Here is a 14,000-nt window from a genome sequence, read left to right on the forward strand (position 1 = left end):
CCTCTTTCTTATAGTGGAGTCATGAACAACACTGACCTTAACTGAGGCAAGTGAGGCCTGCAGTTCTTTAGATGTTGTTGTGGGGTCTTGGATGAGTCGCCGCTGCGCTCTTGGGGTAATTTTGGTCAGCCGGCCACTTCTGGGAAGGTTCACCACTGTTCCATGTTTTCTCCATTTGTGGATGATGGCTCTCACTGTGGTTCGCTGGAGTCCCAAAGCTTTAGAAATGGCTTTATAACCTTTTCCAGACTGATAGATCTCAATTACTTTCCTTCTCATTTTTTCTGAATTTCTTTGGATCTCAACATGATGTGTAGCTTTTGAGGATCTTTTGGTCTACTTCACCTCTTCTTCTGTAAATTTTATTGGCAGCTTGCAATCATTGTGCATTACCGCCATCTACTGGGCTGAGGTGTGACCACATTGGGACGTCATCATTCTTAAAAAAAAATAAAACTAATCATTAACATCCTACAGGATCAAGGCCCAAGCTTCAGCTGTCGCTGCGTGTTCAGCTCCTCCAGCTTCCACCTTGAGCTCCTCAACCCCCAGGAAGAAAAAAAAAAAAAATTACTAAATTCTACTTGCTAGTTGGGTTTCTTTAATAAATGTTATAACCGCCCTAACTGTAGACTGTGTGCTGGTTATACTCAATACATTTCCCATTGTTAAATCTTTCTTTACCGCTCTCTTCATTTATTTATTTATTTTTTTTTTTCCCTTTCTCTGGTGTATTGTGTACAATCTAAAAGTATGTGTTTTACATTTTCTATTACTCCACAATTTGTGCATAATCCAGTCTGATGTTTCCCTATAATATGTAATCCACTATTTAAACGTGTATGTCGCATCCTCAGTCTGCTAAACCATGTTTCCTCCTGCCTTTCCAATCCACTGATTTTACTAGCTGTCACCTCTTTGTGTATTTTATACAAATGTCTGCCTTTTACCTCCTTATCCCATCTCTCCTGCCACATTCTGTTAATTTTGTCCTTAATAATACTTTTAATTTCTGACCTGCTTAATTTGATCTCCAGTTCAACCAGTTCTGATGTAACAGCTTCCTTCACCAGCATGTCTGCCTTCCCGTTCCCCTCCACTCCCTTGTGTGCAGGAACCCATAGAAACACTACGCTTATGCTCTGTTGATTATTTTTAAAAATGAGTTGATTAATTTCATCTAATAGATACTGTCTACATATAGACTTTCCACTCTGAATGCATGCTAGTGAGGACATTGAGTCTGAACAGATGATCAGCTTATTGGGTTTTACTTCTTCCACCCATTGTAAAGCCAGAATTATTGCTAACATTTCTGCTGTAAAAATGGCCAAATGGTCTGTCCTTTTTTTAATATTAACATTATACTTTAAAATGTGGACTGCAACCCCTGTTTTCCCAGTCTGATCTTTTGATGCGTCTGTGAAAATCTGAACTGTGTCATCATAATTTATGTCAATATATTGCTGAACTTTTTGATATATCCCTGATTTAATTATATTCTTAACTTCCAAATCTACCCTGGGAGAATAAAACATCCATGGTGGGATTGTTGGTGTACTAACAGTTTTGCAACACGCAATGCTGTCAGTTTCCATATCCTTTGCCTGCCTATTCCCATGCCACCCAAAACTGCATGATGGGCGCCCATACTCCCAGCAATCTAATAACACCTGCTTTGTGGGGTGTGTTTCTTCATGACCTTGCAGATTTGTCCAGTAAGACATGGATAGTTTTAATCGCCTTAGGTCTAAAGGCATTTCTCCTACTTCTATTTGTGTCTACTTCACTTTGTCAGGCAGGTCCTATTTAAGTGATTTCTTGATTGCAAACAGGTGTGGCAGTAATCAGGCCTGGGTGTGGCTAGAGAAACTGAACTCAGGTGTGATAAACCACAGTTATGTTTTAACAGGGGCGGGGGCGGGGGCAAACACTTTTTCACACAGGGCCATGTGGGTTTGGATTTTGTTTTCCCTTCATAAAAAAACCCTTCATTTAAAAACTGCATGTTGTGTTTACTTGTTATCTTTGATTAATATTTAAATTTGTTTGATAATCTGAAACATTAAAGTGTGACAAACATGCAATAAAATAAAAAATCAGGAAGGGGGCCAACACTTTTTCACACCACTGTATGTATGTGTATGTGTCCCTGCAGCATAAAAGCAGTCATAAGTAGCACAGATATATTTGTAGCAATAGCCAAAAATACATTGTATGGGTCAAAATTATACATTTTTCTTTTATGCCAAAAATCATTAGAATATTAAGTAAAAATCATGTTCCATGAAGATATTTAGTAAATGTCTTACCGTAAATATATCAAAACTTAATTTTTGATTAGTAATATGCATTGCTAAGAACTTCATTTGAACAACTTTAAAGGAGATTTTCTCAATATTTAGATTTTTTTGCTCCCTCAGATTCCAGATTTTCAAATAGTTGTATCTCATCCAAATATTGTCCTATCATAACAAACCATACATCAATGGAAAGATTATATATTTAGCTTCTTTAAGATGATGTACAAATCTCATTTTCGAAAATTGACACTTAAGACACTTAAGGTCCAGGGGCACATATAATACACACACACACGTTCAATATACTGTATGCCCTAATATTTATAGAATAATTGTTGTAATATTATTATTAATTGCTCTCCACGTGTCAGTGGCGTAATGGCTGAAGGTGCATGTGTTTATGTGTGTGCCTGCGTGTGTGTCCAAGGCCAAACTTAGCATCAAGAGGCTTTGAAAGCATCAGAGTCACTGTATCCTCTCTCCATCACAAATCCCTTTTACAGTTAACACTGTCCACTGGCATTGGTCAGCTGTCACATCAACAACACGCTATTTACACCCTGCAGGTATTAGCCGAGTTTGCTCCAAAGCGTTATTAGTTGTGCGGTGAGCGTCAGAGTGACTCCTCGCTCAGCCGTCAGGCTCAGGAGCATTATTTTGTTGGATATCTGTGGGCCAGGTGCAGGACTGTGATAAAGCTGTAGCTGTAATCCGTTCTGAAATCTGTACAGTCATGCTCTGGGGTTTCAGCAGGAGCGTCAGCACTCTCGGGCGGAAGGAGAAGTTTTAAATGCGGAAGAAGAGCTTCCAGGCTGAATCAGGCAGAGCTATATCAGGATAATCGATTTCTTCCAGGTCATCAGAGTCATCTCAGCTGGACAGACTGCTGGAGATCACTGGTACACAGGTACACACGCTCTGCTCATGTGCTCCTGCTGCTGCTCTCGCTTATAAATATACACAAAATATGAGTAAGCCTGCCCTAAAACTCTCTTTGCTCTTTCTTTCCATAAACCACACTAAATGCGGATGGATTATGACCGTATTCTCTTCTGGACATCTGTTCATCTTCCGGTGAGTGGAAAGTTTTGTTCTGACACGCACTACAAGTCTAGAGTTTATGTTTCTCATCATCATAAAACCTTCTGATCTGTGGGTTTCTTCCTAAATGCTTGAAAATTAGTTCTGTAGACAAATGCAGTTGCGATTTTCTTTACAAAACTAACATTTTAGTGGTGAAGGAGAAGCATCATGAAGTGCTCATGAAGCTGGTAGATGAACGCCGATGCTCAAAGTTTTCATTTGAGTCACGTGTTTGGATCACAGCATCGTTCCCAGACGTGCATCCGTGTGTCCAAACTCTGGACCGGTGCTGTATGCCGTCACTGTAATATCAGAATGTAAAGTTGCATTGGCTTTCTGATTGTGGAATATAAAATGTGTGTTTGAACAGCTTAAAGTCCGTGTGAACTGGAAGTAGCAGTTGCCTTTACCTCAGCATTGTGACGTGCTTCCATATGAAATGGAATATTGAATAGAGGGCAGAGCTTGATTTTTTATTAACTTGCATGGATTAATTGTTCACCACAAGACTAGTGATGTGCGCCAACAGAGTAAATCTGGTTCATTTTGATTTTATGCTGACTTTCAATCAGATATACAGCACACAGTGATGTTGGATAATGTTTTTTTTTCATTAGTTGTTTTGTTTTGGATAGTTTTGGAGGTTAACACACAGTACTGGTACATTATGTTTGTGGTCAGTGGTCATGTTCAGGTAGTGTTTCTCATCTTTAACTCCTGGCATGATAGTCTCACAGATCCTGACCTTGACCTTTACTTCAGGTTACAGTGAAGCACTTTAGCTAAGAAAATCCTTCGTTTATAAAATATGATGGTTAATTTGATGATGCTTTCAGCTGTCCATACACAGATTTCTTCAAATCTTCCACTAAAACCACTGCAGAAATTGCAAAAATAGCCTGCAGATTCCATCTGGACACACTAACGGCCTTACGAAAATGCCAAAATACCATAGTTATTAGCAGATGCTAAAACTCACAGGGCCAGGGAGAACATTTTTATGAGTGGGCCCCGTTTGCCAGCACCTGGAGAGCAAGTTAGACCAGGCAGAAGTTCTCCTAATGATAACCCTTTACGGACCTTTTTCACATTTCTGGGATTGTCAGAAGTGGAAGTAGTCATAGTTGGTAAACTACTATAGTGATGAATGCAAACTACAACAATATAATATATACATTTTGTGTGTTCTCATTTGCACCAATAGCAAAAGAAAATTCCATGATAGCATTTCAATGACTTTCCCAAAGAAGAAAATGATTATGAATATGGAAAGATTAATTACATTAATCAGAAGAGAGAAAGATTTCAAATTTACCATCGCTGCCTCCGCTGTGTTAACTAGTTTTCTGTAATTTAATGCCAAGGTAAGAAAACACAAAGTATAGGGTTATGAATGGACATTATTTTTTTTAATGAAAATCTAAAATAAAAAGTAATTTACAGTGTTAATAACTGTAGAAACGCATCATCACCCTCTGTGAAAATGAAAGGGTCCAATACTATAAATATGCATGCTATTTACACCATAGGCATTAAAGAAATTAAACAGAAGGGTTTTTATTCAGTTTGGACGAGATTCCATGTTTAATCTGTGTTTATTTTACAGTTACAACAACTACATGGTAAATTCAAAACTGTATAACAACTGTACAAATACAAAAAAAAAAGTTACCTCAGTGCTCAAATGAATAACTTGAGCTGTGAAATTTGTTAGGCAGTTTTCTTTACCTAGTTTTCTTCTCGTGTGGCTTTAATCATATCCGCTAGTGTGCGCTGTTTCTCTTAAACGGTCTTCGCCGTGTTTGCTTTTGACCGCAGTTCTGTAGTCAACATCCTTATTATAAACTACTGTCAGAGCCCTCCAATAGAAAGCCAGAATTTCGAACAGGCAGCGCGTCCCACCAATGACATCTCGAGTTCGATATCCGCCAGCCAATCAGCGACGCAGAGGCGGGCTTCGGCGGGATCGTAGAGGGGAGGCTTCGCATGTTTCACTACGTTGGCTTTTCTCCCAGAAAGATTTCGCGGTGGGAATTTCAATTTTACATTTCTGCGGCGGTCAGAGGCTCTTTAACCGGACACCACATCCTCAAATTTCGCTGAGCGCGTCTAGACTGAAAAAGGTACGGCGATTTTGTCTGTTTTTAATCATATGAGCAGTGTTGTGTGTATCTTCGCTATAGGTGATTCCGCAAGGAGCTGATTGAGGAGAACTTTATGATGAGCCGTTAGTCTGATGTCACATCTGTCAAAAGATAACGGCGATAGGTGCGATATTAATCCTGGATTTGCTTCTTTCTGGCGGGCAGTGTCTCGAATGAATCGTGTAATGATGATTTACAGCCTGTCGTGGGTTATTCCCACTGGCGCTGTGTGATGCTCGTTAAATGTGTGTGTTGTGTATGTGACACATGGACAGGTTCTCTGTAACCCAGCCAAATCCCATATGGCGTCTTTATGTAACGTTAACGATATAATCTCCAGTCGTGATGTTTACACCGATCACTGCTGTCTGTTTGCTTTAACAGCTCTTTACCCGCCTGAACTCGACCTGATTCACTCATCTGGATGTGACGCTGCGTAACATCAGCCCATTTCAAGCGACTGGAGGCCGTTAAAATCATCTTAACGTGTTTGTGTTTGCCGTTAAAATTCAGTGGCACGTGGCTGGCGCGAGCTCACAGCCCTCTGTGTGTGTGTGTGATCACCTTTACACGCCCCAGTACATCGCTGCGTGTCGTCCTTTGACGGGTTTTGGTCTGGTGTCGTTTTTAACGCGCGTAAAACGCAATAAAATTGTGGACGACGCGGCGCCATCTTCTGCAGCGCTGCGAGCGTTTTTCTGACGCCAGAGCGTCAGTCCAGATGTGCTCGTGTTACGTCACACACTGCGAGCGACGCGACGAAAACTTCCTTTTATTCGCGTCGCATGCACGCACGCTTCAAAGCCTATTGTTATTTTTTCTCTAACGTTACGCTAAAAATTTAGTTGCTGCAAACCTGTTAGTAATAATTTTGCCATCATAGCATTGGAGATTTTTAAAAATCGCAAAAATGCTGGAACGCGCCAAAAATGTCTTGATTTTCAGTTTCCGGTTATTTTATTCTGATGGCTTCATACTCCGTTTAAAGCTGTGGCAGGCTTACACGAGTTAAAAACAATAAAGATAGGAACTGTAGAATTTTGGCAGACACTATGAACAACCTGGCATTTTTTTGAAGGCCAGTTATAATTTATTAGTTTGTTGACACTTTACCGAAGTGATTAAACGGATAGTTTCACCCAGAAATTAAAAGTCTGTCATATTTCCTCACCCTCATATTATTTCAAACCTGTATGAATTTTACATCCCACTTTATATTAAGTGGCCTTAACTACTATGTACTTACATGTAGTACAATGCACTTATCGTGTACATACATGTTTTTACATTGTACTTATATTCTAAAAAAATCTTGCGTGTAGTTACATCTGTAATTAATTACATTCATAATTACACTGTTGACTCATCCCTTACACCTTAACCCACCCTTAAACCAACCCATACTACCAAACCTGTCCTTAACCTTACCCGTATCCCACCTCAATAGCAGCAAACGTGTGTTGCGATGCAATATGAGCGCAATACGTACATTATTTTATGATGTAAGTACATAGTAGTTAAGGCCAACTGTGACCGAATCTTATTTCTGCTGAACACAAAAGAAGACATTTTGATTAATGTTAGTAACCAAACAACAACTTGTCCACACTGACTTCTAAAACACATTTTTTCCATACTATGGAAGTCAATGGGTACCATCAACTGTTTGGTTTCCCCTGAGTCGTTGAAATATCTTTTTTATGTTTAACAGAAGAAAGAAACAATGTAAATGATGACAGAAATGTATTTTTGGGTGAGCTATCCCTTTTAAGGCCAGTGATTTTTGTCAGCCGAACCCTTTTGATTGAAAATATGTCCTTGAAGTCCCACTGAGATCATAAGTACTCTGTTGTTGATTAACGACATGCAGGTAAACCAATACGATATTTCGTATTTTTCAGTACGTGTTTGTTTTCACTTTATTATTAAAATAAATTATTTTAATATAAACGTTTGATCGAATTAATCATTATATTTTCTTTGATCTAGCTCTGTTTTGTGCACCAAATCATAATGCAGTGCACGTTTGTGTTGCTGGATGCAGCCCTGGATTTTAAGGGAAAATCCACTGCGATGTCAAACAGAGACTGCATTGTATACAGAGTGATACAACAGATACTCTTATCATACCGTACACGCAGTACTGTATGAAACACTTCTCAAAGTACATTTGATGGTGTGATGCAGAGTGAGCACAGACTGTTTTTTCCTGTGTGAACCACACTGCTGTTGTAAGGCTTATTTAATGCATGTATCGTGGAGTGAAGTAGATTTATCAGCATGCATGTGATGAAGTAGCAAATATTTGCATTTGTAAGTGTGGATCATGTGATGTGTGTAAGTGCTAACATTTGAGAAGAAACAGCTATTATAAAGAGTCGGTGCATGGTTTCATTCCCATTGAACTGTCGTAGGATTTCAGGGCTTGTTTTGACAATGCCAAACAATACGTCATGTGAAACGCGGCGCCCCTCCCTGCTGCGGCCGCTTAAAGCCGTCGCCAGCGCTGCAGGGATTAGCGTGTGCTCGAGTGTCAGGGTTTTGGTGGAGTATGGATCTCTATTGGATGAGCTGTGAAGGTTTTACTTCCAATTGGATGGTTTTCTGCTGGTCACTGAGTCCACCGGTGTAGCTTTATCCCCAGACCATCTGTCAGATCCGTGCAGCGTCTCTATCAGTGCACAACACAAACAGACAGCATCGGGATAATTTCACATCATCTTTACTTGTGTGTCATAAGTGCAGCATGATTTAAGTGTGAAAATCATTCACTGTTTTTGTTTGTTAGCTTGTGTTTTGAATTTCTGAACAAGAGGTCTTATTTGACCCATGTACGGTTGTTCACTGCATATATATAATTGAAGTTAGTTGTTGTTACCACCCTTATTACTTTGGGTTTCACTCCGTTACACACAGTATCATGTTCTTTGGATTGACACACATGCTGCTTTGTTTTGGTCTCCCACATGTCACCCTGTAACACAAACTTATAGTTTCATCAGCGCATCACTCAAGCTGTTTTCATCCAAATTTATGTAAAACATTTAGCATTTCTGTGCCATGAGTTTATTTCTTGATGGGAATAGATTTGGAGAAATGTAGCATTCCATCACTTGCTCACCAATGGAATGGGTGCCGTCAGAAAATGCTGGTGAAGTGACGGTTTTAAACTGTTGTTTCCGGCTAAAATACGAGTCTATAATCCATCTTCCTCCAGTGAAAAAGTGCATCTCCTGTTGTCTCTCGCATCAAAATCCAGCCTCATATTAGTTTAGAGCTGTTTTGTCTTGTAAACGCTGCTTGATCTGCAGATTTCTCTCCTGATTCAGACCAGAACACTTTTCACTGGAGGAAGTGTTATTATGGATTATGAACTCGTATTTTTAGTTAAAAACATCTTAATGATGGATTTGTCTCAGCTTTTGTCTTCTCCAGATGTTAACTGATGGACTGGAGTGGTGTGGATTATTGTGATGTTTTTATCAGCTGTTTGGACTCTCATTCTGACGGCACCCATTCACTGCAGAGCATCCATTGCTGAGACACTGATGCAGAGACACATTTCTGCAAACCTGATGAAGAAACACACTCATCTAGGCCTACATCTCGGATGGCCTTGAGGGTGTGGTCATTTTCAGCAGATTTTCATTTTCGTGTAAACTATCCCTTTAATATACAGATATTTTCGGGAGTTGGCTTGAAATGGTCAGGTGACCGCAGCGAGTCATGGTTAGCAGGCAGTAGTTGGAGTCGTGGGTGTTTGTGGCCGTGATCTTGCAGTGCTCTGGGTCTCTGGGGTGAGCTTCAGCAGGAGTGAGTTGTTTTCCTGACGGTCCCTGTGGAACTGCAGTCTCTGCGTTACAGCTGACATCATCCTTTGAATAATCATTAACTCGATACCGTTCACCGTGTCAAAGACAGAAGCAGCGCTGCAGAGGTACACGCCTGACACAAACATCATAAACTAGAGCCCTGGGATTCCTGCAACGTCAGCTCAGTCACATTAGCCATTTTCTATATAGTACGGACTGTCATAGAATTTGGCAAGAATTGTACATTCATCAAATGGTGACATAAACTAGTGTGTATGATTATTAAAGCGCTGCAGTGTAAATGTGAAGTCTGCGTGTTGTGTGTGTCTCAGTTTGCTCCACTGAACTGAAACACGTGACTCTCGTCTGCTTCTCACTATATGAACACATCAACTTCAGAGTCACTTCACCTTCATTTTCACCATTTCGTTTGAAAAACATTTTCATCAGAAACTCAAGGCTCTTCACTTCAACCCACCAAATGATCACATATCTTTTTCCATTCAAAACTACTGTATAAACCTCTGTTTTGCAGCATTTTGTTTGCCAAAAAATAGGAATGTAACTATTCACTCAACTCATGATTCAATTCACCATTTAAATTATTTTTTAACAAAATGAGATTTAAGACAAATGATAAATTAAATGTGTCTTTATTATTTCTTGGACAAAATGCTGCACGTTTCTTTGTGAAATATAACACTATAATAGTATATTAATAGCTGGTTTTGATTGCTTCTATTCTCCTCATTTGTAAGTCACTTTGGATAAAAGTGTCTCTTTCCATTTAAATTGAGAGGCAACCACTGCATTTTAATCATGATCCAAACAAAGATGCATTCATATAAACTCCTACCCCTAATTGAATCACGATTTGTTTAGCATCTTCTCAAGCGATTTGAATCGTCACATATTTGAATCGATTTTCAACCGGCTCGCCATTAATTGTTACATCCCTACCAAAAAATGAAAGTAATTTCATTTGATTTAGATTTTAAAAGATTAATTAAATCTTTTAAATGTTATATGCATTCAATGGACTACTTACACTGAGCCTCGTGACGCACTTCCGTTTTGAAATATTACGGCTCAGTTATTTCTGGTTATGTATATTTTCAGTGTGCTGTAATCATCTAGTTGACTTAAACGCCTAATAAAATGAGTTTGCGGGATGATTTCAAAATCAGACAGAAGAAGACATTCTGATGATTACTGTGTGCTGAATTTTCCAAGTTTTTTTAATCCAACATAACCCGATGTTTCTGAGAAAGCGTTGGCTGTTAATCACACGTGATTGTTTCAGCGCCGGGTGTCAGTGCTCTGAACTAGTGGCCTAAACGCGGCGCTGCAGTGAGGTCTGATGAATGAGATCTGAATGAATCTTTATTTATCTGTATGTTAGTCACTATTCTGTGTCATCATTTCACTGTATTCCAAAATATGAATATTCAAAGTAGTCGCACTGTCAACGTGTTACTGTTAAAAATGATTTAAATGCTTAACATCATTAAATAAGGCAGTTACCGTACATTCATTCAGCCGTTTTAAACACTGGAATAAGCAGCAGGGGCTCTGAATAAGAGCATCACAAACAGTAACAAAAACAAATTAGCCATGCTTTTACTACAAATAAAACACAAATTAACTCAGATTTTACTACACTGACCATAGTTTAACTATGATGGGCTATTTAAAGTAAAAGTGTTGTTATACAAATGGAAAAAAACATGGCACTTTTACTAAAGTAAAACCATGGTTAATTTTCGTAAGGGTGTTTATCAGTCAAATTAATTTAAAACCGTACATTCAACAGGTATGAAATATGATCAGTTCATGAGAAGACGAGCGCTGATGCGGCAGGTTAGTGGGGAAATAGCCTATCATTTTATTTTATTATTCAGAATGCACATTTGGAAGGGAAATATATTTATAGGAATATTTCAGCAGGTTGAAGATAATTTTTTAAAGAAATAACACCCCTAAAATGTAGTAATAATCTGCGTTCTCATGAGAAACTGTCTGTATGTAGCTGCGCTGAACGCTAACCGGAGACTCCCAAGCCGTAATAAGTAGAACGCGGAGGTAGTTGTGCAAGTAGTCCATTGATTTTCTCTGTTTTTGATAATTTGTATAAATCATATAACACAGTCAAGAGAGATTAAAACAGAAAGCAGACATTTCAACTGATTAGACACCCATTTTAATTAATTATCATTTAATTAAACCTTTAAAAAAAAGAAAGAAAAGCAATTTTGGCTAATAAATAAGACTGATTTCAAAGTGCCATAATAAACCACCATTTTTATAGCAAACTTTAAAACTGAAACGTTTTAATAGCAGGCTGTTGGCCACTTTAAAAGATCAAGGCAGTGCCTCCTCTCTCACATCACTGCACTGAAGCGTTCTGCTGTTGTTTAATACCGTGGGTGGAAATGGGGACAGGTCTGAGGGTGCGTTTCCTGTCGGAGCGCCTCTGACTGTGCCCTCCTAATTCTGGGGCATGCTGGGACAGCGATTGCTTAACCATTCGGAAGGGTTGTGGGAATATCTGTGTGAGAGCTACTGGACCTCAGAGACACCGGCGTTACATCATGCAGCAAGACTTCAGTCCTCTTCAAGTCTCACCAAACCAGTGGATCTCGTATGAAGTAAATGGTTTCTGGTTTTGAATTGTGTTACGGGTATCTACTGGTAAATGTCATTACTGCAGCATCCCGTAAACTCATAAACAGTGGTTTGCGTGAGAGCTGATGAGCCGTCTGAATGACATTTCCAGCTCACTCAGCAACAGTAAGACCATACGAGAGCGGATCAGCTATTCCTTTCAGACTGATTAGAAGGAGAGTGGAGGAACGGCCCGGGGTTTGGCCTATTCCCAAGCGTAGTTAAAAACGGCTTATCCGCAGGGCGCCAATTTAGAGAGCCAACCTTTCACCTGAAGCCCAAAAGAAGAAGTCATTTGGATAAAATGCGCTGCTCTTCAAATCACGGTGCTTGATAGCAGTCGAAACAGCGGCTTGCTCATGTCCTGTAGAGCACTGCTGAATTTGTCTTGCAAATCTGTCTCTATGGGGAGCGTTAGCCAACTATAGGTGCAATTGTTACTAACCAGTAACTGATTACATGCAATCTTGATTATGATTATTACATTATTAAATGCTCATAATCGGACTAGTTTCTAGTTACTGGAATACATTATATGTTATGTTATGACAGAAAGAAACATGAACATATTTTGAGCTTGCATTAACCACAAACCTTGTTTTGAGTGTTTAACCAAAACTCATTCAAAACCCATCAACACTGGAACTGCAGCTTCAAATGCTACTTGTTTCTGGGAATTGACCTACAAAACCCCATCATTCCTGCAGCTCTCTCCAGAGCAGTGATAACAGGATGATCGTAGTATGTGTGTTCAGATCTGCACACCTACATCTGTTCTCCATCATTGATTTCAGCAGGCTCTTGTGTGTAGGGATGCAACGATACCATTTTTTTCAGAACTGATCTGATCCTGAAAATTCTGAGTATCTGGCGATACGATACAGCACACATAAAAAAAAAACAGTGTTGAATTTCTATACTTCTGTGTGTTGACCTGATCATTATTATTTTGTGTTAAACACAATCTGCTAAATATAGACAACTTGGTTTTAATGAAAAATAACAACTGAAAATAATAAATAATCATAATCGATGACAAAGATAATATTATAAACTAGGTTAGTGGATAATTCAGCAGCAAAAGATACTCCGGTAAAAACATAAAAGTTAGAAGTGTAGGACTAAATCTGGTAAAATTATACACATTGCTCTTGTTGCAAAATACATTTCATGAAAAACAATTAAATACATTTATATATAAATATATACTATAACATTAAAATACATTTTTTAAAATGTATAGCACAGTAATGGAGGCAGCAACATATGATATATAAGATGAGCAAGAAAGACTATTAATAATCTTTCATTGCACAAAAGTATTATAATACAAAGGCTCCAATAGAGCGCGTCTCAAAGCGCTTGTGTGCATCCCGTGTCAGAATGATGCATTGAAGCAGCACAGAGTCACAACGCTCTGCATAGCAAAGGGAAAAGATATGCGTAGTGCATTATATATCTGTGCCATAGTTTGAGCCTTTTCTTTTAACAGTTTTACATCTCAGTTATCGATAGGACTGGGTATCGTTCAAAAATTTCCGATACCGATACCTTGAGTTCGATACCGGTTCCTGAACGATACTTTTTTCGATACCAGTTTTATGAAATCAGTTTTAGTAAGATTACATTATCTCAAAAAACTATTTTTTAATGTTGATATTTATACAGACTCAAAGCCTCATCTCCTGAGCCACTGCACAAAGGAACAAAATATATCCAACACAGTAAATAAATAATTTTAATAAAGTTCAAATAGTTTTCAGTTTACACATCTGTTAGGCTACGTTTACATTAGTGCGTGTTCATTTTAAAACACATCATCATTTCTAGGTTGTTAAAGACTTCAAGAAATTTAAAATCTTCATCCACTTTCATAAGTGGGTGTTTTATTTTCTTTCACCATATGTTTTATTGTTATTAAATTCTGGTGTAGTATGTCTAATTATTTGAATGCATAAAAACAACTTAGTTTATTCAAATTTATTCTTAAAATA

General features: G+C 38.6%; 1 protein-coding gene across 8 annotated transcripts in view; it reads left to right on the forward strand.

Moving 5' to 3' along the window:
• Nucleotides 1-5,350: 5,350 nt before the first annotated feature.
• The window catches only part of LOC306844069 (protein 4.1-like), a 104,094-nt gene continuing 95,444 nt past the window's right edge, over nt 5,351-14,000 (forward strand). For all 8 annotated transcript variants that reach the window (XM_079375937.1, XM_079375938.1, XM_079375932.1 and 5 more), the window contains exon 1: nt 5,351-5,509. The gene's annotated coding sequence lies outside the window, so the exon portion shown is untranslated. The remainder of the gene's footprint in view (nt 5,510-14,000) is intronic.

Source organism: Barbus barbus (assembly GCF_936440315.1).
Source record: "Barbus barbus genome assembly, chromosome: 24".
Lineage (NCBI taxonomy): Eukaryota > Metazoa > Chordata > Actinopteri > Cypriniformes > Cyprinidae > Barbus > Barbus barbus.